Source organism: Papio anubis, unplaced genomic scaffold (genome assembly GCF_008728515.1).
Source record: "Papio anubis isolate 15944 unplaced genomic scaffold, Panubis1.0 scaffold159, whole genome shotgun sequence".
NCBI classification, from domain to species: domain Eukaryota; kingdom Metazoa; phylum Chordata; class Mammalia; order Primates; family Cercopithecidae; genus Papio; species Papio anubis.
Window position 1 is genome coordinate 116742 of NW_022161568.1, and position 27327 is coordinate 144068.

The window sequence follows — 27327 nt, forward strand, 5'->3', positions numbered from 1 at the left end:
ACATACATAAAGGATTATATACCATGACCAAATGGAATTTATTCCAGAAATTCAAAGTTGGTCAAAATCAATGTAATTTGCCATATAATAGAATAAAGGACAAAACCATATGATCTTCTCAATAGATGCAGAAAAAGCATTAGACAAAATCCAACAGATTTTCATAATATAAACACTGAATAACTAAACATAAAAGGGAACTTCCTCAACTTGATAAAGGGCAAGTTCAAAACACTCACAACTAACATTGTACTTAGTGTGAAAATCTGATAGCTTTCTCCTAAGATCAGAAACTAGACAAGCGTGTCTCTGCTCTCACCACTTCTCGTCCACATTATACCAGAGGCTTTAGTCTGGACAATTAGGCAAGAAAAAGAAAGAAAACGCATCCAGATTGGTAAGAAAGTAAAATTAATTCTAATCACAGATGACATGCTCTTGTAGGTATAAAATCATAAGGAATTTACAACAAAAAAAGCTCTTAGGGCTAATAAAGGAGTTCAGAAAGGCTGCAGAACACAAGATGTTACAAAAATCAATCCATTGTATTGCTACACACTTGCAATGAATAATCCAAATATACTCAGAAACCAATTCCATTTATAATATCATCAAAAAGAATAAAATATTTATATGTTTATAAAATATTTATAAATATGTTTAATTATAAAATATTTATAAATATGTATGAATAAGTAAGTGGAAGATCTACACACTGAAAACTACAAAATGTCATTGAAAAAACTAAAGAAATCAAGTAAATAAACAGACATCCCATGTTCACATAAGACAGTCATATAGACCAATGGAATAGAATTGACAGTCCAGAAGTGAACCCATAAATTTATGGTCAGTTGATTTTCAACAAGGATGCTAGGACAATCCAATGGGAGACAGTCTTTCCAACAAATTATGCTGGAATAACTGGATATCCACATACAAAAGAACAAAGTTAGACTCCTACCTCATACTATATACAAAAATCACCTCAAAGTACAAGAGCTAAAACTTTACAACTCTTGGAAGAAAACATAGCTATAAAACTTCATGACTATATTAGACACTATTTTCTTAGAGATGACATCAAAAGCAGAAGTAAGCAAAGACAAACTAGATAAAGTGGACTTCACAAAAATTAAAAATCTTTTGCTTCAAAAGATACTATCAAGAAAATGAAAGGATATGCAGCCATAAAAAAGAACATGTCCTTTGTACGGACACGGATGGAGCTGGAGGCCATTATCCTCAGCCGCCAGCTACTGCAGGCGAATACTGCATGTTCTCACTTATTACTGAGAGCTAAATGATGAGAACTCATAAACACAAAGAAGGAAACAGACACTAGAGGGTAGAGGTTTGGAGGAGGGAGAGGAACAGAAAAGATAACTATTGGGTACTGGGCTTAATTCCTGGGTGATGAAATAATCTGTATAACAAACCCCTGTGACATAAGTTTACCTATGTGATAAACCTTCACATGTACCCCTGAACCTAAAATAAGTTTTAAAAAAATGAAAATGAAAAGATAACCCACAGAATGGGAGAAATCATTTGCAAATCCTATATATGATAAGGGTCTACTATCTATAATGTGTAAAGATCTCTTAAAACTCAATAACAAAAAGACAAATAACCCAACTGAAAAGTGGGCAAAGGATCTGAATAGATATTACTCCAAATAGACTATACAATACAAGTGGCCAACAAGCACGTGAAAAGAAGCTCCATATTAGACAAATCAATCATTAGGTATTCTGCAAATCAAAGCCACTGGGAAATACCACTCCACGTCAACTGGGATGGCTCCAGCCAAAAGGACAGATATTAACAAGTACTGGTGAGGATGTGGTGACGCTGGAACCCTCATACATTGCTTATGTAAATGTGAAAAAGTACAGCCACTGTGAAAAACAGTTTGGGGAGTCCCTCAAAAAGTTACACACCTTTACTATTATGACCCAGTAACTCCAGTCCCTGGTATATATCCAAAAGAATTGAAAACAGAAGTTCAAACAAAAACTTGCAGACAAATGTTCACAATAGCACTCTTCACAGTAGCCATAAAGCAGACAAAAAAACCAATGGCCATCAGCTGATGAATGGATAAATATAAAATGTACATCCACACAGTGAAATACTATCCATCAGTAAAAAGGAATAACGTACCGATACATGGATGAACCCTGAAAACCTTATGTTGAACAAAAGAAGCCACACAGGCTGGACACCATAGCTCACGCCTACAATCCCAGCACTTCGGGAGGCTGAAGCAGGCAGATGACTTGAGCCCAGAAGTTTGAAACCAGCCTGGCCAACATGGCAAAATCCTGTCTACCAAAAATACAAACCAGGTATGGTGGTGTACATCTTGGTCCCAGCTACTTGGGAGGCTGAGGTGGGAGGATCGCAGAGTTTGCAGTGAGCTGAGATTGCAGCACTGCACTCCGGCCTGGGTGACAGAGCAAGACCCTGTCTCAAAAAAGAAAGAAAAAAAAAAAAAGAGAAGCCACATGCAGAAGACCATATATTGTATAATTCCACTTCTACGAAATGTCCAGAAGAGGGGAATTCAGACAAACAGAAAGTACTTGAGTGGCTGCCACAGGATGAGGGAAGGAGCGATGGAAGGGTGGTAACTGCCCTGGGTTTTCAGGGTGGGGGGTAATGGAATGTTCTAGAATTTGACAGCAGTGACTGTTGTATAACCTTGTGAAGATACAGACAAATCACCATATTGTTCACTTTTAAAGTATGAATTTTATGGCAGTGAATATAAGTGAATACATGCTATCTCTATAGAAATATTATATATACTATAAATATGTTAAAAATATTATAAATATGTAAACATTTATATAAATGTGAATATATGTGAATTTATGGCATCTCAATATAGAAAGCGATACTATAAAATATCCAGTGATCTAGAACAATGATGACAATATATGTTGGTAGAAAATACAAATTGTAAAGTGTTTGCAGTAGGAGCTCATATTTACATTTAGGTATATAAAAAAGACTGAAAAAAAAATCTGTATATTAAGAATGGTTAGGCTGGGCATGGTGGTTCACACCTGAAATCCCAGCACTTTGGGAGGCCAAGGTGGATGGATCACCTTAGGACAGGAGTTCAAGACCAGTCTGGCTAATATGGTGAAACCCTGTCCCTACTAAAAATACAAAAACCAGTTGGGCCTAGGGGTGTGCACCGGTAGTCCCAGCTACTTGGGAGGCTGAGGCAGGAGGATCACTTGAACCTGGGAGGCGGAGGTTTCAGTGAGATCGCACCATTGTACTCCAGCCTGGGTGACAAAGTGAGATTCCACAAAAAAAAAAAAAAAAAAAAAAAGAATGGTTATCTAGGTGGTGGAATAATAGGAAATTTTAATTTTCTTTATGCTTTTTAAATTTTTCTACACTGTCTACTATGAACATGTAACAGTTTTGTAATTTTTAAAAATCTATTTAAGACTGGGCACAGTGGCTCACAACTGGAATCTCAGCACTTTGGGAGGCAGGAGGATTACTTGCATCCAAGAGTTCAAGACCAGCCTGGGCAACATAAGAGCCCTTATCTCTACCCAAAAAAAAAAAAAAAATTAATTAACCAGGTGTGGTGGTATGGCACCTGTAGTCCCAGCTACTTAGGAGGCTGAGATGGGAGAACTGCTTGAGCCCAGGAGGTTGAAGGTACAGTGAGCAGTGACTGTGCCACTGCACTACAGTCTGGGCAAAACTCTATCTCAAAAAAAAAAAAAAATCTACTTAAGCATAACAACAATTATGTATCCTGACAGCATCAGACTCTATTTGTAAATTCATGGCTTATATTGCAGAAAATAAATTCCATTCAACCTGAGGAAGGCTTTCTTCATTGTAGAAATAATTAAACCCTGCACAAGACATCCTTTGCAGGGACTCTAAATCTCTCCTCCCGGATTCTGTAAGAACAGAGTAAGATGATCGACTATAATGGCATGTTGAGGTGTTCATTTGCAGGGAGACCGGGCAGTATCAGGGTAGCCAAGCTCCAGGAGCCGGATGGATGACTCCACACCAATGCTCTTCCACTGAAGGAATCTCTGTGCAGGCTAAGTTCCTCAGTGGGCATCCAGCCCGCTCTCCACAGAACAAGAATTCCTAAATGCTAGCCAAAAATCAAAGCTTAAAAATGCTCTGTTTGCTCTTGGAAAACAAATTTATCAACCCTAAAAATAACTAGGAGAAAGGCAAAGATGAAAATGACTCTGAGTGAGTTTCAAACAGATGTTTGGCTAATTTTTGCAAAGGCTGTTAGAATAAAAGTCCTCAGAGAGGGGTACCCAGGAGACTCTTAATGATTCTGGATGAAAGGACACACTCCCAGAGGTAAAAAAGGTAAAAAGCTTCATGGGTTTCAGAGTTTCACCTAGCCAGCCACAGATCCAGTTTTTATTACCAGAAAATGGGTATGAATAGAAATTGTTTATCTGATGGTATGGTGTTATGATTGATTGATAGACAGACATAGATAGATAGATAGATAGATAGATAGATAGATAGATAGATAGACAGACAGACAGACAGATAGATAGATAGAGATATAGATAACAAATTATAACAAGGGCTATGGGCATTAGGAACCTGTTCCTGGCTCCTGATGCCTATAGTTCTTCTTATAATTTCAGGGCCCTTTAGGCCTCAGGAAACAGAATCTCTCTCTCTGAACTTCTCCTGTCCTTTCACCTGCCCGAGACAGGACCCTAATCTAATTATGGGTCAGAAGTCCCTCAATCTAGAGAGAGTCCTACCCATACCCTAAAGGAAGGAATGCTACACAGAGAGGCCAAGAAAAGTCTTGGAGAGATGGGCATGCTGGGTTTAGATCATGTACTTTTCGTCCAATCACATTTCTACATGGCTGTGGTGCCTATGCAATGAAGCCTCCACAAAAACCCAAAAGGTCACAGTTCAGAGAGCGTCTGGACAGCTGAACACCTGGAAGTTTCTGGAAAGCAGTGCACCCAGGGAGGGAGTGGAAGTTCTATGCCCTTTCCCCATCCCTTATCTTACGCTTCTCTTCATCTGTATCCTTTGCGATATCCTTTATAATAAACTGATCAATGTAAGTTCGTGTTGCCTAGAGTTCTGTGAGGTGCTTCAGCAAATTAGTTGAACCCAAAGAAGGAGTCATGGGAACTCCAACTTGAAGCCAGTTGGTCAGAAGTTCCAGAGGCCCAGACTTGAGACTGGTGTCTGGGGAAGGCAGCAGCCTTGGGGCCTGAGTCTCACCCTGTGGGATCTGATGCTCTCTCCAGGTAGATAGCGTCAGAGTTGAACTGGAGAACACCCAGCTGGTGTCCACTGCTTCTGGAGAGAAATCCCCACACATTTGGTCACAGAAGTCTTTTTCCACGTTGACTGTTGCTGTGGTGTGAGAGCAGAGGAAAAACCCCAGTTTGAGTGGGTTTTTCCAAAACAGGTGGGTTAGCAGATCATAATGAATATGCAAATTGCTAAACAAAATCTGAAATGTGACATAAGCATGTAGTTTAGAAATATATTGCTCTTCTTTGTAATATATATAAGGTCTGACTATAACTGCTCATTTCTACTAAGAGGAATTTGACTTCCATGTTAACCAAACCATCTCTTTAGGTGACTTTTTAATTTTTGTTCTAAAGCATAAAATTTTACCATAAGAAAGTACACAGGGAGAACTAATTACAGAGGGAACATACCACACCCAGCAAGGAGTGGTTAGTGCGGTTGGCCTTCTCATGAGCTATAAGACAAGGTTCATCATGCCCTCCCTGTGAAAACATAACGGCAAGGGCTTTCTGTAAGTACATGGCTAGAAACAAGAAGTTCGTGGGCTTACAAGTTACAATACACTGGTATATTTTCAGTTTTAAAAACAATACTGTAGTGCCAGGTGAATTCATACGCCGAAGGTCATGTAGCACAACCTTGAGAGGTCCTGTAGGGATGGAAGATGCCTGGCACCGGGACAGATACTCCTGCTGCCCTCCCACCCCAGCACTGAACATCCTCTGCTTCTAGCGTCATGTACCTGCCACCCACACTGTGCTTCCCTCCCAGGCTGTGTGAGGATACAGTAAGGCTATGCATACATTTGCATTTGTTTAATTAGCCAGAAAGAGAAAAGCAGTTACCCTTTTGATTCCAAAGCAGATGTTAAACTAATTTGGGGAAAGAACAAGAGTCCCGGAGAGTCTGAAGAATGACTCATCGTCAATCCCCCACAAGTTTCATCACACTTGGTGGTGTGCCCGTTCTCTCGACTCTCCTGCCATCAGGGTTCTGGATGTGCAATGCCCTTCTCTGGCCCCCAGCTGCTCCTCTTTTGGCTGTCCCAGCATCACAGTCGCTCCGAGCTGGGTTTGCATGCTCACAAGAAGCTGAAGCCCTGACTCCTGCCTCTTCCTGGTTTCTTCCATGCCCTGCTGGTCTCACTTAACCTCGCTGACTAGTGTGAAGCCCCAGGATCACCTCCTTCTGCCAACTCTGGCCCTGCTTACTCAGCCACCAACCAGAGACTGCCAACTCATTCTTCTTTGTCCCTGATCTAGGTCTCCAAACAGAACTGAAAAACTGAACTGCCCTGAGGCCATTTGGCCCTCAGTACCTCTAAGTGATTGATTTATTCATTTCTAACTGTCTTCTTATCAAACCTCTCAAGGCATTCTAAATGCCTTGTTCTGTTGGTTAGGTTTAACTCAGAGGGAAGGGTTACTAGCCTGACTGGGATCTTAAGTCAAGCACTACTCTCTACTTTAGCCTTATTAACAAAGCTGATAGTCCGATTCAGTCTGCCTGATTCCTGACTCTTACTTCTTGATGGATTCTGAACTGCCTGTATGTGCGATGGCAGTTGGGGGTGAGGAGGTGAAGGGGAATGATGCCAACAATTGTTTTCCGGACCCCCGACAACTATCTTTGTACCTTTGTTCCCACCTTCCTCTACATGAAGGGGTCTTCTCTGAGTCCACAGAAAGCAGAATGAAGAAATGGATAAAGATAAAAGCGGCAATTAATTAAACAGAAAACATTTTTTAAATGACCTTGAAGATTAATAAAATGAAAAGTTGATGTTTTGAAAGGACTAACAAGATAGAACCCTGGCAAATCTAATCAAGAAAGAAAAAAGGAAGGTATCCAAATTAGAAACAAGAAAGAGGACATAATTACATATAAGGATTTGTAAACTAGGCAAAGCAGATCATTTTCTAGGAAAACATAGGTTACCAAAATTAACTCAAGAAGAAACAAACAGTCCAACAGAAAAAAAGGCAAAGGATATGAAAAGGCAATTCACAAAAAAGAAAAATACAAATGACTGCTAAACATAAGAAAAGATGCTTAACCCATCTAATAGGAACAAATATGAGCTAAAGCAATGAGGTATTTTTAAATCCATCATGCAGACTAACATTTTAAAAAGAGATAAGACTATTAGCAAAAATGTAGAAAATAGGCTCTTTCATGGCTCTTGAGAGGCAGTTGGGATAGGAATTATAAGGAGTGACTTCATATTTACTCTATTTCTATATATTTGGCTTTTTATAAGAATGTGTTTCTTGGCCAGGCACGGTGGCTCACGCCTGTAATTCCAACACTTTAGGAGGCCAAGGTGGGCAGATCACTTGGGGTTAGGAGTTCGAGACCAGCCTGGCCAACATGGCGAAATCCTGTTTCCACTAAAAATACAAAAATTAGCCGAGCATGGTAGCGTGCACCTGTAATCCCAGCTACTCAGGAGGCTGAGGCAGAAGAATCTCTTGAAGCTGGGTGGCGGAAGTTGCAGTGAGCCAAGATCGCACCACTGCACTCCAGCCTGGGTGACAGAGTGAGACTCTGTCTCAAAAAAAAATGTGTTTCTTGCATTATACCTGAAATTTGGGCCTGGCTTGGTGGCTCATGCCAGTAGGAAAGTGCTTTAGGAGGCTGAGGCAGGAGGATCACTTGAGCTCAGGAGTTTGAGACTAGCCTGGGCATCATAGCAAGGCCCCATCTCTACAAAATATTTTTAAAAATTAGCCAGGCACAGTGGCACATGTAATCCCAACTACTCGGGAGGCTGAGGTGGGAGGATCAGATGAGCACAGGAATTCAAGTCTGTAGTGAGCTGTGATCACACCACTGCACTCCAGCCTGGATTAAAGAGGGAGATCCTGTTTAATTTTAAAATAAAAATACCTGAAATATTTTGGATGGAAATTTTAAGCCTTTTAATGCATAAAGGTTAATGCTATGACTGTTACTGTGTGTTTGGACTGGAGAACAAATAATTTTTTTTTTTTTTTTGAGATGGAGTCTCGCTCTGTCGCCCAGCCTGGAGTGCAGTGGCGTGATCTCGGCTCACTGCAAGCTCCACCTCCTGGGTTCATGCCATTCTCCTGCCTCAGCCTCCCAAGTAGCTGGGACTACAGGCGCCCACTACCATGCCCGGCTAATTTTTTGTATTTTTTTTAGTAGAGACGGGGTTTCACCATGCTAGCCAGGATGGTCTCAATCTCCTGACCTTGTGATCCGCCCGCCTCGGCCTCCCAAAGTGCTGGGATTACAGGCATAAGTGACCATGTACGGCCACAGAATAATTTGAAATAAGGACATAGACAAAATAGTTTATGGATCTGAAATATTATAGGTAAGAAAGGAAAATTAGAAAAATAAGCAGCAAAGTAGAGACTGGATATGATACAGGAGAAAATCATATATACAAAGCATTAGTTCCATGAGGGCAAATATGCTGTCTTGTTTTGCAGAGTGCCTAGCACACAGGAAGCCCTTAATACATATTTGTTGAACAAATGAAAGAAAAATGGGACCAAAGTCAGTAAGTTATAGAAAACATTTAAAAATGTTATGTGATTGGTAAGGGAAGTAACTTGAAGACCTTCCAAATGTTTCTGTCAAGAAATCAATTTCCTCATAGGCCTTGCTTAGCCGCGTGATGATCAACTAGGGGATTTACTTGCTTATAGCAATCAAAGGTCAAGGTTCCCAAAGGTTGCATCTTTAAGGATCTACCATCTTTAAGGATCTACCAGGTGCACTCTCAGACTGGCCTCTAGCATGGTCCTTGTCACCAGATGGCTACAGCCCAATGCACACACAACCTGAGGATGGAGGACACATGGAGGCCCATGGAAGTTCATCAAAAGCTACACTGGGAGTTCCTGTTTCAAAAGAAACAAATGGGCCAGGCGTGGTGGCTGATGCCTGTAATCCCAGCACTTTGGGAGGCCCAGGTGGGTGGATCACTTGAGGTCAGGAGTTCCAGGTCAGCTTGGGCAACATGGTGAAACACCGTCTCTACTAAAAATACAAAAATTAGCCTTTTGGGCATGGTGGCAGGTACCCGTAATCCCAGCTACTCAGGAGGCTGAGGCAGGAGAATTGCTTGAACCTGGGAGGTGGAGGTTGCAGTGAGCCAAGATCACGCCACGGCTCTCCAACCTGGGTGGCAGAGCAAGACTGTCTCAAAAAGAAACAAAGAAACAAATGAAACAATTTTGTTCATATATATTTCATAAATTTGAAATGTTAAAGGTATTATGGTCACTGAAATCCTGCTTCATTCTTTATATAATCATTAAGGTTGAAATTTATACTTGCACAACTAACACTGTAGTTAATCTTAGTGCTACAAGTTACTGCTTTTACACAATATATTTTCACAATATTTATGCACTGGTGTTTATATACGTGTTTGTGTTTATATCTGTTAAAATTAGCAGTTTTCATCTTTTTCTACTTTGTAGCATCACATCAGTTCAGAAGGACTGCTACAGCAAAATGATTTGATGAAGTATAAAAGTCACATTGTGAGTGGCATAAATACAACTCTGAACAATTAGGAGGCTCACTATTGACTAGAACTAAACTGCAAGCGGGAAAGACACACGTCCTGTGCACCAAGTGATGTACCACCCAGGCAGTTTAAAAAGGGAAGTGCACATAGAAAGCACAATGGTGAATAATAAAAAATTAGAATTTATCAGACCTCGGATTCATTTGCTCCTAAAGCCAGAGTCCTTCATTGTTTTTTTTGTTTGTTTGTTTGTCTTTGTGGGTTTTTTCTAAATTTTTTTATTTTTTGTAGAGTCAGAGTCTCATTATGTTACCCAGGCTGGTCTCGAACTCCCGGCCTCAAACAAACCTCCTGCCTCAGCTTCCCAAAGCACTGGGATTACAGACATGAGCCACTGCGCCCAGCCCAGACTCATTATTGTTTATGAAGCTTCTGAAATAGTTACAGAAACCACATAAGCTTTCCATGTCACTTTCAAAGTCTGACGGTCTCTTTAGTAAACCAACCAAGTTATTCCTCAAGGGCAAAATAACGTTTCTCAGTGCAAAACTGATGCATTTCATTACCAAAAGGAAAAGACCACAACTATAAAGGCATCATTGAAAGCTGCACCCTTCAGAGGCAAAACACACACACACACACACACACACACACACACACACACTAATGGAACATTCCTTAGAACAGCCCCAAAGTTAATGATAAATGTTTTCGTCAAAGAGAAAAGAGAACAAGATATTAGCAAATTCCTCTATCAAATAACACTGAACATCAAGGAATATCAATGGCATGCCAAGTGGAAGAGGAAGTGCTAGCTCATGTACAAACCAGTAGATAATTTCAACTTGCTGCCGAATGAAACCTCTTTGCAGGGTATGAATCAGCACCTTTCATGTTTATTTTGCTTTGTTTTGTTTTGTTTTTAGAGACAGGCTCTTGCTCTGTCACCCAGGCTGGAGTGCAGTGGCACCATTAGAGCTACTGCAACCTCAAACTCCTGGGCTCAAGGGATCCTCCTGCCTTAGCTTCCCAAGTAACTGGGACTACAGGCCCACCATGGCCAGCTAATTTTTAAATTTTTCTATAGAGATGGGGTCTCACTAGCACCTTTCATGTTTGATGTTCATATACAATGACCAAGGTACAATGTGGAAAAGGGTCTCAGGGATCTAAACTGAAGGAGGAACAGAAAGAAAACGGGTTGCTACATAGAGTAGAAGAAGTTGCACTTCATGCCCGTCTACAACACTGCTGTTTTCCTCAGAGCAGAGTTGATGATCTAAATCAGGGGTCCCCAACCCCCAGCTCATAGCCTGTTAGGAACCAGGCCACACAGCAGGAGGTGAGCAGTAGGCAAGTGAGCATTACCACCTGGGCTTCACCTCCCATCAGATCAGTGGTGTCATTAGATTCTCATAGGAGCATGAACCCTGTTGTGAACCGAGCATGCAAGGGATCTAGGTTGTACGCTCCTTATGAGAATCTAATGCCAGATGATCTGTCACTGTCTCCCATCACCCCAAGATGGGACCATCTAGTTGCAGGAAAACAACCTCAGGGCTCCCATTAATTCTACATTATGCTGAGTTGTAGAATTATTTCATTCTATATTTAATGTAATAATAATAGAAATAAGCCGGGCGCGGTGGCTTAAGCCTGTAATCCCACACTTTGGGAGGCCAAGACGGGCGGATCACTAGGTCAGGAGATCGAGACCATCCCGTCTAACATGGTGAAACCCCGTCTCTACTAAAAAATACAAAAAACTAGCCGGGCGAGGTGGCGGGCCCCTGTAGTCCCAGCTACTCGGGAGGCTGAAGCAGGAGAATGGCGTAAACCCAGGAGGCGGAGCTTGCAGTGAGCCGAGATCCGGCCACTGCACTCCAGCCTGGGCGACAGAGCCAGACTCTGTTTCAAAAAACAAAAGAAATAAAGTGCACAATAAATGTAATGTGGCTGAATCACACCAAAACCATCCCCCCACCCCAGTCCATGGAAAAATTGTCTTCCACAAAACCAGTCCCTGGTGCTAAAAAGGTTGGGGACCACTGATCTAAATAATCTTATCTTCATTCAGTGCTAAAAAATGAATAAACTTTTTTTTAAATACAGGGTCTCGCTTTGTTGCCCAGGCTGAAGTACAGTGGCATGATCACAGCTCACTGTAGCCTCAGCCACCCAGGCTCAAGCAATCCTCCCACCTAAACTTCCTCAGTAGCTGGGACTACAGGCACGAACCACCAAGCACAGTTAATTCTTAAATTTTTTATAGAGATGGGGGTCTCACCATGTTGCTCAGACTGGTCTCGAACCCCTGGATTTAAGTGATCCTCCCTCAAACTCCTGGGCTCAAGTGATCCTCGCTGCGTGGCCTCCCAAAGTGCTGGGATTACAAGCGTGAGCCACTGTACCCGGCTGGATAAACATTTTAAGTCACACTACAGTCATGGACAATCAGCCTTTTCAACATGCGGTATGGACAGTGAGTCCCAGGGTCTGCTTTTCCACACTGAAATACATGGGATGCTAAGGAGAAAGGTGTTCACAAGGATATTTAAAAGCAGGAATATTTAAAATGAGGAAAAAACTATTTCTTCATGACTTTGATAATGCTGATAAAGACCATTTCTGTGATCTCAGGTGATTCATTCAAGTAGTATATTTCAGTAATCATTATCTGGAACAGCCTGAATCTTAGCCAAAATATCATGATTTTTTAATGCTGTTATGATATCCTGATGATATGACCAAGCTGCAGCGTAGGCAGCTAAATCTCCACGAGTTTGACTTCCCCGATAGTTGACAGTTTTCTTCACAAATTAAAGAAATACATTTTTTGATACATGATTGGCATATTTAAAAACTACACTGAAATGCTGCAAAATGATATAAAGAAACATTTTCCAGAATCAAATGCAATCGAAGAGTGGATTAGGAATCTACTCACCATTATCAACTAAATAGAAACACTTGGGCTGGGTGTGGTGGCTCACATCTGTAATCTCAGCACTTTGGGAGGCCAAGGCAGGAGGATCACTCGAGGCCAGGAGCTCGAGACCAGCCTGAGCAACATAGCAAGACCCTGTCTCTATGAAAAAAAAATTTTAATTAACCAGGCATGGTGGCAGATGCTTGTAATCCCAGCTACTCTGGAAGTTGAAGTAGGAGGATTGCTTGAGCCCTCGAGTTCAAGGCTGCAATGAGCCGTGGTCATGCTGCACTACAGCCTGAGTGACAGACAGAGACAAACAAAAAACACTTAACCACTTAAACTTCCTGGTTTTTTTTTTTTTTTTTGAGACGGAGTCTCGCTCTGTTGCCCAGGCTGGAGTGCAGTGGTGCAATCCTGGCTCACTGCAAGCTCCGCCTCCCAGGTTCACACCATTCTCCTGCCTCAGCCTCCCGAGTAGCTGGGACTACAGGCACCTGCCACCATGCCCAGCTAATTTTTTGCATTTTTAGTAGAGATGGGGTTTCACCGTGTTGGCCAGGATGGTCTCTATCTCCTGACCTCATGATCCGCCCACGGTGGCCTCCCAAAGTGCTGGGATTACAGGCGTGAGCCACCGCACCCAGCCAACCTTCCTGGTTTGTTCTTTTTTTTTTTTTGAGATGGAGTCTCACTCTGTCACCTGGGCTGGAGTACAGTGGCCGGATCTCAGCTCACTGTAAGCTCTGCCTCCCGGGTTTACCCCATTCTCCTGCCTCAGCCTCCCAAGTAGCTGGGACTACAGGCGCCCGCCGCCTCACCCGGCTAGTTTTTTTTTGTATTTTTTAGTAGAAACGGGGTTTCACCGTGTTAGCCAGGATGGTCTCGATCTCCTGACCTTGTGATCCGCCTGTCTCGGCCTCCCAAAGTGCTGGTATTACAGGCTTGAGCCACCATGCCCGGCCAACCTTCCTGTTTTTAAGTGTGACATGCTTGTTAACTCAGCAGCTGAAAGAATGCCAAAAGTGGCTTTCAGTAAAAAAAATTCACTATAATCTCTGCATCCATATTTAACCTGAATGCACATTCAGATTGATCAGTTAGAGTCAAAACACTTGTTATCATTCCTGATGACCTATAATTCTGGTTTCGGCTTTCTATTTCAATGGAAACAGAATAAGAAAAGAAATGGAATGGCTCTGGAAATTTGTCCTGGGCTATAGATACTATCAAAGATCACAAACAATGTGATCTGTCTTATAAATATAAAAAAGTATAATTAATTTTTAAACTACTTTTTTCTCTTCAGAGGATTTTACTTCAAGATAAAACATAACTTCTACCCATACTATGATTCCAAAGGTTGGAAAAAGTGTTTTGCCTCATTCTACCCTTCAAAGAGGTCATAGCAATGCAAACGTCTGTAAAATACCTCTGCATAATCGTCAGAAACTATAGTTCAGAAATCATTGAAAATGCTTCTCCATTTTAAGCTTAGGTGAGGTTTGTAAGGAAACCTCTGTGACAACTTAATCAATTTCTTGGGAGGTAAACTCCCAGACTCTCCCAGGGTCTCCTGTATTGATCTCATTTGGGGGGCCTCCTAAGCCCTTGAAGCACAATTGAAAAAGCCCTGGATCTCTTTTCTGCACATATCATCGCGGAATTCATTCGGCTTCCAGCAAGCTGACTCTCCATGATACAAGCAGCCTCGCCCTACTCCGGATGCCAGTCCTTGCCACAGTTAGCTAGGAGAGGGGTTTGCTGGGCTTCAGCGCAGGCCTCTGCGGGTTCCCAAGCCGCACCAGGTGGCCTCACAGGCTTGATGTCGCCATTGCACACTGAGCTCCTGGCAGGCTGTACCAATTTTTTAATTATTTAATATTATTTTTAAAATTATGGTGAATAGTTTGATATTCTGCTCTAAAATAGGCCCATAAATGCACAGCAGATATCTCCTGGAACCCACAGTTTTCCACTGGAAGAACTAAGTATTTTTCTTTAGGGGGGAGGGGTAGCATTAGGAGATATACCTGATGTAAATGACGAGTTAATGGGTATAGCAAACCAACATGGCACATGTATACGTAAGTAACAAACCTGCATGCTGTGCACATGTAGAACATAAAGTATTAAAAAAAAAAAAAAAAAGATGCTGCTAAGTCTCTGAAAAGTCCAGATCCTCTACCTCTTTCCATCCCAAACTAAGACTTGGAATTTATAAGAGATCTAGCTAACAGAAATCCCAGACACACCATTGGTTCTTCCCAGAGTGCAGTCCTCCTAAAGAGGCTCAGCCCTGGGCAGGCCCCTGCATCCGAAGGGTGGGTCTGAGACCCACACAGCACGTCCCAGGGTGCATGCCCCAGAGAGGCACTGAAACAGCTGAGCACAAGCCTGCAAGCCTGGAGAACTCTCACAGTCAGAAAGGAGGGGGCCCAGTGGGACTAACATAAAGAGAAAGGGAACACAGAGGAATGGATGGCACCAACAACCGGCAAAGCCTTCATGGCCAATGAAAGCATTAGTGACGGGGCCAGAACCCTCATCCCCAAAGACTCTTCACTGCCTTTAGTGGAAAAACAATGGCTAGAGAGTGAAGTTATGATCATGTATAGAGAGGTAAAGTTATATTTTTATATTCTGACTCTGCTAATATGAAATTCCCTATCTGCTAGACTAAAAGTTTCAGGTACCCTCTTCAAATATCCCATTAGGTGCTAGAGATTTAAAATGAACAGAACACACATTGTCAGGATGGTTATTACCAAAAAATCAAAAGACAACAAGTATTGGTGAGGATGTAGAGAAACCGGAACTTTTGTGCACTGTTTATGAGAATGTAAAATGGAGCAGCCGCTATGGAAAAGAGTATGCAGGTTCCTCAAAGAAGTAAAACTAAGATATGGAAACAACTAAATGCCCATCAGTGGACGAAGGGGTAGACAATATGTAGTATACACATACCATGGAATGCTATTCAGCCTCTAAAAAAAAAGGAAATTCTATAACATGCAACAGCATGGATTAATCTTGAGGACATTTTGCTAATGAAATAAGGCAGTCATAGAAGACAAATACTGCACGATTCCACTTATATGAGATACCAAAAATAGTCAAATTCATAGGATCAAAAAATACAATGGAGGTTACCAGAAGCTGCAGGGAGGGAAATGGGGAGTTACCAATCAACGAACATAATGTTGCAGTTAAGCAAGATGAATAAGCTCTCAAGATCTACTGTACAACACTGTACCTAGAGTCAACAATAATGTATTGTACACTTAAAAATTTGTTGAGGGTAGATCAACAAATGTAGTAGATCTACAAATGTGGTTAAGTGTTCTTACCACAGTAAAGTTAAAAAAGAATATCAAGCCCAGGACTTCGAGACTAGCCTGGGTAACATGGTGAAACCCTGCCTCCACAGAAATTAGCCAGCTGTGGAGGTGCACTCCTAGGGAGGCTGAGGTGGGAGGATTGCTTGAGCCCAGTAGGTCGACGCTGCAGTGAGTCATGACTGCGCCAATGTACTCCAGCCCAGGTGACAGAGCAAGATACTGGCCCCCTCCAAAAAAAAGAAAAAGTATGTCAAACATTTAAAAAGATCAGATATGCAAGAAAAACAACAAAAATGAGATGAACAGAGCATCGACCCTCATCTAGTGGAATTCTTGGTCTAACTGACAGACATTGAGAGACAATGACAGTGATGTGATCACAGCAATTACACAGGTATCCACTGGGGACTGCAGAAGAAAGGAGGAATGCTTAACTTTCAGAAAATAGAGAAAGCGTCAAAGAGTTGTGAAAGCCTTCCAAAACTAGAGAGAACTGCACACACCAATCACAGAAAGAGGAAAAGCCGTGGCAGATTCTGGGACCCACCAGCCATTTCTGACGGCTAAACTCAGTGCTGCAGGAGAGACGGGAGCTGGAAAGCACACTGGGATCAAACCTCAAACAGCTTTGCCTGCATTGCTTAAGATGACTGGGCTTGATTAACTGTAGTCAATGGGGACAATTCAAGCAAAGAAGAAAGATGCTCAAATTCACATTTTAGAATTTCTTTTTATGGCAGTGTGGGGAATAGATTAAAAGTGAGTGAAGCTGGAGGCAAGAAACTTGTTAAGAGGCAACTGAAACAGTCTAGATGATAAATAATAAACTGAGAGAGTGACTAGGAAAATCAGAACAGGCTGAATCAACAGATACCTAGATGAAAATAACAGGACTTGGTCACCAGTTAGATCTTGGAGAGGAAGGAGTTGTTTCCTCGTTTTCCCTAGGACTGGGAATACAGAAGGTTTGCCACGTGTATTGGTTACATAGTGGTGTGTAGCAAATCACTGACAACCATTAGCAGCTTAAAACACAAAGGCTTATCTCACAGTTTCAGTGGGTCAGGAATCTAAGACAGGCTTAGCTGGCTGGTTCTGGCTCAGAGTTCCTCATGAGGTTGCAATCAAGATGTCAGCTGGGAGTGCATCATCTGAAGGCTCAGTTGGGGCTGGAGGGTCCACTTCCAATGAGTTCACTCGCCTGCCTGACAAGGCAGTGCTGGTTGTTGGCAGGAGATCTCAGTTGCTTGCCAAGTGAGCCTCTCTATAGCATTGCTGGAACATCCTCCCCATCTGGCAGTTGGCTTCTCTCAGCACGAGTGAACTGAGAGAGAGAGAGCAAGGAGGAAGCCATAGTGTTCCTCCTACTCCTAACACTATGGACCTACTCCTAACACTCTCACTTCTGCCTTATTCCATTAGTTAGAAAGGGAACTAAGCTCCACCTCTTGAAATAAGAAATGTCAAAGAATTCGTGGATATATTTTAAAATCATCACACTAGGGAAGCGGATAATGGGTTCAATTAATGCTGAACTTGAAATGCCTGAGACATTCAAATGTCCAACAGGCAATGAACATACCCATAGATGGTCATGACTTTAGCAAGAATAGAGGAAGCTCACAGAACTAAGGAGATCACAGAATTAAGGAGGAATTGAAAGGTAAAAGAAGTGGAGTCAGATTCCTCCTGAAAAGTGAGCCATGAAAGGAACTTTAACTGCTGAATTAGAGGTCAGAGTAGGAGATTTAGGTGGACTTCTTTTCTAAAGATAGGAAGTATATGAGCATGTTTTGAGGTAGAGGGAGAATAAATCAGTAGACAGGGAGAAGTAAAAAACATAAATGATAGGGGATAGTTGAAAAAGGTCTTGGCAGAATACCTTACCCATTGACTTGGGGCCAAGGGAGGGACACTTCTTTGTTTGAGGGATAAGGAAAGTGAGAAAGAATGGGTGCTATTTAGTGTGGCCCTGTCTCTAGGGCAAACAGATAGGTAACAAACTGTGTGTGTTAGGAATATAGATGTGACCTCATGTTGAGATTCTCATCTCATCCATTTCATTGTTACCTGTATCTTCCTACCTTCTCTTTTTGCTATATGCAGACTGCTGTTTTGTCTTCCTGGCCTGTTCCAGGTTTCAGCATTCTGGTATATCTGCTACTCTGTCCCTAAATCTTTCTAGAGCCCATGCTCCTTCCTTGGATAGTGTTTGACTAGGCCACCTATCTAAGAAGTGATGCCTTCAGTTAGGCCAGAGAACCTCCTCTATGGAAATCTCCATCGGTGACCCTGACAGACTTGGTATCTTGGAGATGTCACTGCTCCCAGCCTGTGGTCTAGTAGAATTTCAGCCTAGGCCTCTAGTAGTATGCATAAGGCATTAAAGTACCTTTGAACCAGAGTCTGTCATATTCCTCAACGTGGGACAGATGAAACAGTGGTAGTACTGGTGTTTCTGAGCTAGAACTCTGGTTTTATGTCTAGATTCTATGATGTATGACCTTTCAGAGGTACTAAAATTTGTTCTAATACAATGTTCAATACAAATGTAGTTCCTTTTCTGTTATGACCTCAACAAAACGTGACCAACTACAGATGAACATTAAACTATGACAATTCCTGGAAATGAATACACTAATACCAGCAATCCCCCCATTTTAGCAGTCACCATGGTGACATTTGGCACAAATGGCCATTTAAGGGTGCTTTGGTTAAAACCTACCATCTTATTAGGCACATGATATTAAAACTCATGAAATAATGGGTAAACTTCTTAAAAACTTTTAATGAACAAAGTGATGAAGTGATAATATTTTAGCTACTATTTATAAAGTGACTTACAGGTCAAACATTCTTCTAGGGTTTTTTGTTGAAGTTGTCACATTTAATCCTTAATAACCCACTAGGAGTCAGGTATTCTTTTTTCCCCTTTGGACAGTTGGGAAAATGGGGGTCAGAGAGGTTAGGTAATTTGGTCAGGGCCACACAACCTGTGTGTAGAAAATCTGAGATTCGTACAGGAGCTTATCAAACTCTGAATTCCATGCTTCTCCTATTTTCCCACATTGCCTTTCTAATAAAAGGTAACTAAGGCTCAGTGTAACTGTATTGACCTCCCACTGGATGCTGCCCCCAAAGTGAGTCACTTTCTCCCCACCCTGCTTGATTTTCTCCATAAAACTAATCACATCCTGACAATTTTTATTTATTGCTGATCTCCCCCACTAGATTATAAACTCAATAAAAGCAAGGTCCTTGTCTGTTTTGTTCCCTGCTCAATATCAGTACCTAAAACGCTGTCTAGCACAGAGCAAGTAATCAATAAATATTTGTTGAATGAATAAATAAATGAAAAAATTCAAAGGAAGAAAAAGCACTAAAACAGATGTTTACCTAAACATACATTTTAAAAGAAAGCATGTAACAAATTCAGGACAGAATTTAAATAAGTTTTTTAAAGAAATAACCAAGTGCTAGCTGGGTACAGTGGCTCACACCTATAATCCTAGCACTTTGGGAGGCCAAGGCGGGCAGATCACTTGAGGTCAAGAGTTCGAGACCAGCCTGGCCAACATGGTGAAACCTGTCTCTACTAAAAATACAGAAATTATCCAGGCATGGTGGCAGGTCCGTGTAAACCCAGCTACTCAGGAGGCTGAGGCAGGAGAATAGCTTGAATCAGGGAGGCAGAGGTTACAGTGGGCCAAGATTGCACCACTGCACTCCAGCCCGAGCGACAAAGCAAGACTCTGTGTGAAGGGAAAAAAAGAAAGAAAAAAAGAAAAGAAATAACCAAGTGCTTATTTGGGACATACTGTGCTATGTTTTTCCATGCATGCTATTTTCAGTAAAGCATTTAGCAAACTTGCAAGATCATAACAACAAATATATACTTCTATAACTCTAAAATTGTGCTTAAAGAAGTTCCTCTTTACCAGCTCATGTATACATTAGTTTTCTAAGAATAAGCAGTAGCTTTTTCCCTGGAGAATATCCACAGCCAGTTTATTTAATCAAAGAAGGATGCTTACTAAGATGAAGCTATCAAGTGTGAGCCTACGTTGGGCCAGTTCATGTTAATATACTCCTAATGTCCTCTGCCAATTTTACCTGAAAATTCATTTTCCACATTACCAGGGAGCCAGGGTAGGAGAATATAGAAGGACCATCCAAGAGTCCTTACTTCTGTCAGCAAAATCAATTTAAAGTAGGTAAGTAAACACATGCCCTAACAATGAATAGCAGATTGTGCTCAGAAGAATCATCTACAACATCTTACTGCGAAGGAACTACTGAAATATTCCCATAAGACTTCCCTCCAAAATGATTTTATTGACTTTGCATTTTAAAAAATATTTTAAGCCTAAATTTTAAAAGGTTTGATATTGGTACATGAATAGACAAACAGACATGGACTAGACCAAGAATTACAGGAATTTAATATATGATATTACAGGAATTTAATATATGATACAGCTGGTATTCCAAAGGAACCAACAAATGGTGTTCAGACAGCAGGATAAGCATCTGGAAAAACATAGTTGGGCACCCTACTTTACTACCAACACCAGGAGTAACTGAAGGAGCACCAAATATTTACAAGAAAAAAATTGGCCAAACGTGGTAGCTCACACCTGTAATCCCAGCAATTTGGGAGGCCAAGGTGGGCAGATCACCTGAGGTCGGGAGTTCGAGACCAGCCTGACCAACATGGAGAAACCCCATCTCTACTAAAAATACAAAATTAGAAAGGCATGGTGGCACATGCCCATAATCCCAGCTACTCAGGAGGCTGAGGCAGGAGAATCGCTTGAATCCGGGAGGCAGAGATTGCAGTGAGCTGAAATATTGCACTCCAGCCTGGGCAACAAGAGTGAAACTCCATCTCAAAAAAATACATAAATAAAATTTTTTAAAAAATGAAAATAATACAATTAGCAGAAGAAAACACCATAGAATCCGTGGACTCTTAGCATGGGGAATGCCTATGATATAAAAACCCCGAAGTTATAAAAGAGAAAATCACCTACATACAAACCAAATCTTTCTACATACCTAAAACATAGCACAAACACAACTAAATAATCATAGTTGAATGAACTGGGAAAACAAAACGTGACTCATATCCAGACCGAGTTAATTTTCCTACACATAAAGAGTACCTATATAAACCCAACGAAAAAGCCACCACCAACCCAAAATAAAAATGTGATAGGTAACGAACAGGTAGTTCACAGTGAATACAAACGGCTCTTCAGCACATAAGATGCTCAGACTGACTTTTACTTCTTTATTTTTTGAGAGACAGGGTCTCACCATGTTGCCCAGGTTGGGCTCGAACTCCTGGGCTCAAATGATAGTATCAGGACTACAGGTGTGCTCCACCGCACCTGGCTCCTCAACCACCTGTATTAACAGGAAATGCTAAATAAAACTTTCAAATCTATTTTGCCTATTAGAATGGCAAAAATTTGAAACGCTTCAAACATCATCATGTTGGTGAGAATGTGAGGAAACTGGCACTCTCATGTTTTGCTGATAGCATATATATACTGACGGCTTCTATGGATAGCAATTTGGCAGTGTCTATCAAATGTACAAATGCATACATCCTTTGACAAAGCAATTCCACTCTAGGAATATGTTCTATATGGTTGTGCTTCCTGGGGCTGGGAACTGGAAGCTAAGGGACAGGGGCAGAAGATAATCTTCTTTTCCCTCCTTCCCCCATTAAACATGTTGAATTTTATATACTGTAATATATTATTTTTTTACAAAAGATAATTTTCAAGCTATATGTCTGGGAATTCTTTTTTTTTTTTTTTTTTTTTTTTCTTTTCTGAGACAGGGTCTCACTCTGTCATACAGGCTGGAATGCAGTGGTACAATCTCAGCTCACTGCAGCCTCAACCTCCTGGGTTCAAGCAATCCTCCCACCTCAGCCTCCTAAGGAGCTGGGACTACAGGCACGTGCCATCATGCTAATTTTTGTATTTTTGTATATACGGGGTCTCACTATGTTGCCTAGGCTAATCTCAAACTTCTAGGCTCAAGCAATCCACCTGCCTCGAGCTCCAAAGTACTGGGATTATAGATGTAAGCCACCACACCCCGCCCTGGGAATTCTTATAAAAGAAAAAATATCTACTCTCCCCTTCTGTTAAAGTCAAAACAGAGAAGGAAATTCAACCTATAATGAGAGTGGAGAATGGCCTCCACCCTGAACGACAGACACAAAGGCTATTTCTGAGACAGGAATTTGCTGAACAAGATCGAGGGAAGACAACAAGAATCAAGACTCACTTCTCTAGATCTTGAGCCGTTTTCAAATTTATCTCAGCTTAGTGACAGGCTAAAGCAAGGACTATCCTGCCCTGTGGGCCCTGCTCCTTACTGAAGGAAGATAAGGGACGTCAAGGACACCAATGGAGAAAAGCACGAACACCATTCCCTGATGAACATGACGTTAAGAAGGGCAAGAAGTGAAGCGGAATTGCTGAAGAAGTCAGTGAAAGCGGAGACTCATTTGGGGAAATGGAATATAGGAAATCCATGAAAGTGATTAAAGTTAGAGGCCGAGGCCGGGGGGATCACGAGGTCAGGAGATCGAGACCATCCTGGCTAACATAGTGAAATCCCGTCTCTACTAAAAATACAAAAAATTAGCCAGGCGTGGTGGCGGGCCCCTGTATTCCCAGCTACTCGGGAGGCTGAGGCAGGAGAATGGCATGAACCCGGGAGGTGGAGCTTGCAGTGCGCCGAGATCGCACCACTGCACTCCAGCCTGGGCGACAGAGCGAGACTCCGTCTCACACACACACAAAAAAAGGAAAGTTAGATATGGGAGATAAACACTCAACAGACACACAACTGCTAATTCTGAAGAGAACAAAACAAATGACACAGGAAAAGAAAATTTAAGATATAATACAGGAAAATTCTCCTGAAATTGAGTAACTGAATCTATAGCTTGAAAGGGTTCAGCATATGCCAAGAAAAATCAGTAGAGTCCAATCAGGGTAAGACACATCTAGCAAGGCTGGCGATTCTACCAACACAGAGAAAGACGTGGGCAGCCCATAATGCGGAAAAAGGCAGACTATCTGCAGTCTTCTCCAGGACACTGGAGTCTGAAGACAAAAGAATGCTGCCTACTCAGCCAGAAGGGAGAGAAGTGACCCAACACATCTTTACCAAGTTAGAATGTCATGCATTATTTAAAGGCAGCAAAAAGCCATGAAAGACATGAAAGAACACAAGCATTTATGACATGAAAGAACGCAAGCATTCTCACACTCAAGAATCCTTGAGGAAAATGTAGCCCTAATCCAGCTGACCAAAAAGTTAAATGTACATAATGTGCTCACTAATGGGAATTTCATAGCTTCAAACCAGCCTGGTCCCATCTATCAGCATCGCTCGCCTGGCCTTCCTGCAATAGCCTCCTCCCAGTCTTGTCCCCTGGAGTCTACTCTCAGCATCAAGAGTGACCACATCAACACCCAAGTCAGAGCCCTCCAGTCCGCACTGGTCTACAAAGCCCTTCCCAATCCCCACCCCATATGCCCTCCGGGCCCTTGTGCCATGTCTCCTGCAGCCCTGGCCTCCTCACTGCCCCTCCTACACATCAGGAAGGCGACTCCTTGAGTCTTGGCTCTGGCCGCCTCCTCCACCTGCAGTGAGTTAACTCCCTTACGTACTCTAGGTCATTGCTCAAATGTCAGCATCTCAATGGGGCCCTCCCTGACCACCTTATTTAAATTCTACGTACTCTCCTTGACCCCATGGACCTCACTCACCCTATTCCACTTTTATTCTTACAATTTAGCACTTGTTCTCTTCTAATGTATTATAAGACTTACTCATTTATTACATTCATCCACCCCCTCTAGTACATAAATTCCAGAGGGGCAGGGATTTCTGTTTATTTATTCATTTCTTTATCTCAAGCACATAGAACAGTGCATAGTTCAGGGTATTCAATGTTATCAATGAATGAACTAGCAATAGTACCAGTTCCGGTTAGGTACAGAATTAAATCTAAATAGAATTAAATCTCATGGCCTGGGTTAACTATGGATAGAAAATTAGACATAATTTTAAGAAGCCTAGAAAGAAAAATTAGCAATGTAAAAAAACATTAATTTGATAATAATAACAAAAATTCTGCCAGGCACTGTGGCTCAAACCTGCAATCCCAGCTACTCAGGAGGCTGAGGTGGGAGGATCACTTGAGACCAGAGTTCAAGACCCAGCCTAGGCAAAACAGCGAGAAACTGCCTCTTAAAAAATTAAAACTTAAATTTTTAAAAAAGAATTCTCAAAGCGTCACAAAAACTGGAGATAAAGGTACAGGAAGTATGAAGTAATATTACTATGCTAATGGTTTTATTTTTTTTTTAGAAAGGTATAACCAAAAGATTTATTTCTCAAGTCGATAAATTGAGAAAGATAAGCATTATCTTCCAAGGGAGGGGAGGAAAAGCCAGACAAAACAAAATAAGATATAAATTAGTTTCTAGTTGAAAATAAGAGAGTAGGAGTTATTTTGCATCACCTTACCTGTGACCCCCCAGCCCAAAAAACGCTAGAAAGCATCATATCAGATAAAGTAGGAAAAACTGCCACAGTCTCAAACCACAAACTATGAGCACACACCTGGTCAATCCTGCCAAGTCTGGGCTCAGTCAGAGGAACGTGCTCAGAGCTAGGATGTACCACCTTAGACATTCTGCGGGATACAGATGTCCCTGGAAGGTCACACCATCTCAAAGGCACCTGTAATGCCCACCGATTACAGCCACCATATATGAGATTTTAAAGATAAAGAAAAAAAAAATGCCATTGAGCATCTAGGCAAAATAACCCAAGTTCCTCATAAGTGAAAAAAAAAATTAGACTGTCACCAGATTTTCGCAACAGACAATAGAGTAACATCTTGAAGATACTCAAATAAAACATAAGCCATGGATTTTACAACCAACCAAACAGACCCTTGAGTATAAGGATCATAGATAAAACTGTTATGAGCATGGAAGAACTCAGGGAATATTATTGTTGTGGACTCTTCCTGAGGACTCTCCTAGAAAACAAACCTTACCAAGTAAAATGTCTAGAGAGACTTCACCATAATGACTGGCAGTAAGTATTAAATACATATTTACCCACAGACTAAGACAAAATGATTATTATAAGGGAAACAGCAAAGTAAGAATTGTTTATATATGTTGACAATGTAGATTCAGTACAACCATCGAAAAGTACTAGGAGAAAATATAGACCCAGAGAGTGGGAAATGCCCTTTTACACATAGCATGAAGTCCAGAGCCATAAAGAAGAGATTTATAACTCTACTACAAAAAAGTTTGAAACTTCTATATGACCCAAAACACCATAAACAAATTCAAGAAACAAACAAAAAACTGGGGAAAAAAAATCTGCAATACATATGATTAACAAACTGCTATCACTAAAATATGAAGAGCTCTTTTAATCCGTTCTAAGACAAATAGCCCACTTGAAAACTGGGGGAAAAAAACACAGAGGAAATATGAATGGCTAATATATATAGGTAAAAAGTTGCTCACTCGGCCGGGTGTGGTGGCTCAAGCCTGTAATCCCAGCACTTTGGGAGGCCGAGATGGGTGGATCACGAGGTCAGGAGATTGAGACCATCCTGGCTAACACAGTGAAACCCCGTCTCTACTAAAAAATACAAAAAAACTAGCCAGGCGAGGTGGCGGGCACCTGTAGTCCCAGCTACTCGGGAGGCTGAGGCAGGAAAATGGGGTAAACCCGGGAGGCGGAGCTTGCAGTGAGCTGAGATCCCACCACTGCACTCCAGCCTGGGCGACAGAGCAAGACTCTGTCTCAAAAAAAAAAAAAAAGTTTCTCACTCAATAATTTTTTTAATATACAGTAAAAAACTGATCTATGATATAATATTTGCCAGACTGACAAATGCTGACAACACTAAGTGTTGGTGAGGATGTGGGAAATACTGATTACCTACTGAGTACACACTATTTGTAAAGAATTCTGCTGGATACTAGAGATGTGAATATGAATAATACAGAAATGATGTTCCTGTCCATATAGAACTTATATTTTTAGGGGGGAAATAAGAGGAGAGAGGGGAAGTTTTAAAACAAGCACACAATAAAATACAATTCTGACCCGTGCTCCAAAGGAGAAACTCAGGGCACTTAGAGAGTGTAACAAGGACCTTATGTCATCTGAGATGAGGAATCCTCAGCCCTACAAATTCATCAACTCTTTAGAACAACTGGCAAAACATAAATATCCACAACTTTTGTCTCAGTAATTCCACTCCTAGATATCAATCCTAAGTACATGAGACAGCAGATACACACACAAACGATATTTACTGCAGCATTGTTTATAATAGCAAAAAACAAGAAATAATCCATATGTCTCTCAATAGGATACTGGGTACATGAGGGTACATACACAGAATTCAATCATCAGAAAGAGTGATACAGATGTCCACAGATGGACATAAAAAGCTGTGTGTTACACGAAAACAAACACAAGCAGCAGCAGGGTGGGCTTACGTTAGTTAGTATGAGCTAATTTCTGGGAAAAGAAAAATCTAGTAGATGCACAGAAAACATCTGAAAGAATAGAAACAAAACTGTCAGCAGAATGTTGAGACCTTTTACTAAGTTGTATATCTCTATTGTTTGCAATTTTTACCCCAAGCAAGAATTATTTTTTGAAAAAAGAAAATTCAGGAAATGAAGCTTTTCTTTAAACTTCATGTTTAAACAAATGGTGATGGAATAAAAGAGTTCTTATTCATCATAAACACACACAGCACACATGCACACACGTGTGTGCACACACCCTTTACTTAGTAAATACCATGTTGAATATTTTAGTCTTTCCTTTTAAGTTCTATCCCTTCACTCAAAATGCGGTTATAAATAAATGTACTTTTCATGTGCCTTCTGCCTAAACCCACTTTAATATAACTTTACAGTCCCATTATCATTATAGTCTCAAAGCTAGACTCAGCCTGGAACTATCCTTTCATTTGGAACTCTTATTAAAATGCCACATACAGCTCCTTCAAATAAAAACAAACTCTAGGACCTGACGCTAGGCTTCCTTTGTTGCTACTTATAATGGCCAAGTTCTGTGCTTATAATACATCTTCTTTCATTTTATTGCTACATATCAAAGGGTTTTGTATGTTTTTTCTTATTATGTCTTAA

At 41.3% G+C, this 27327-nt stretch overlaps 2 pseudogenes; both read right to left on the bottom strand.

Annotated features, from left to right (window-relative positions):
- The window catches only part of LOC101006730, a 106319-nt pseudogene that overhangs the window by 42972 nt on the left and 36020 nt on the right, over positions 1-27327 (bottom strand).
- Positions 13624-16173, bottom strand: LOC116272687 (annotated as a pseudogene).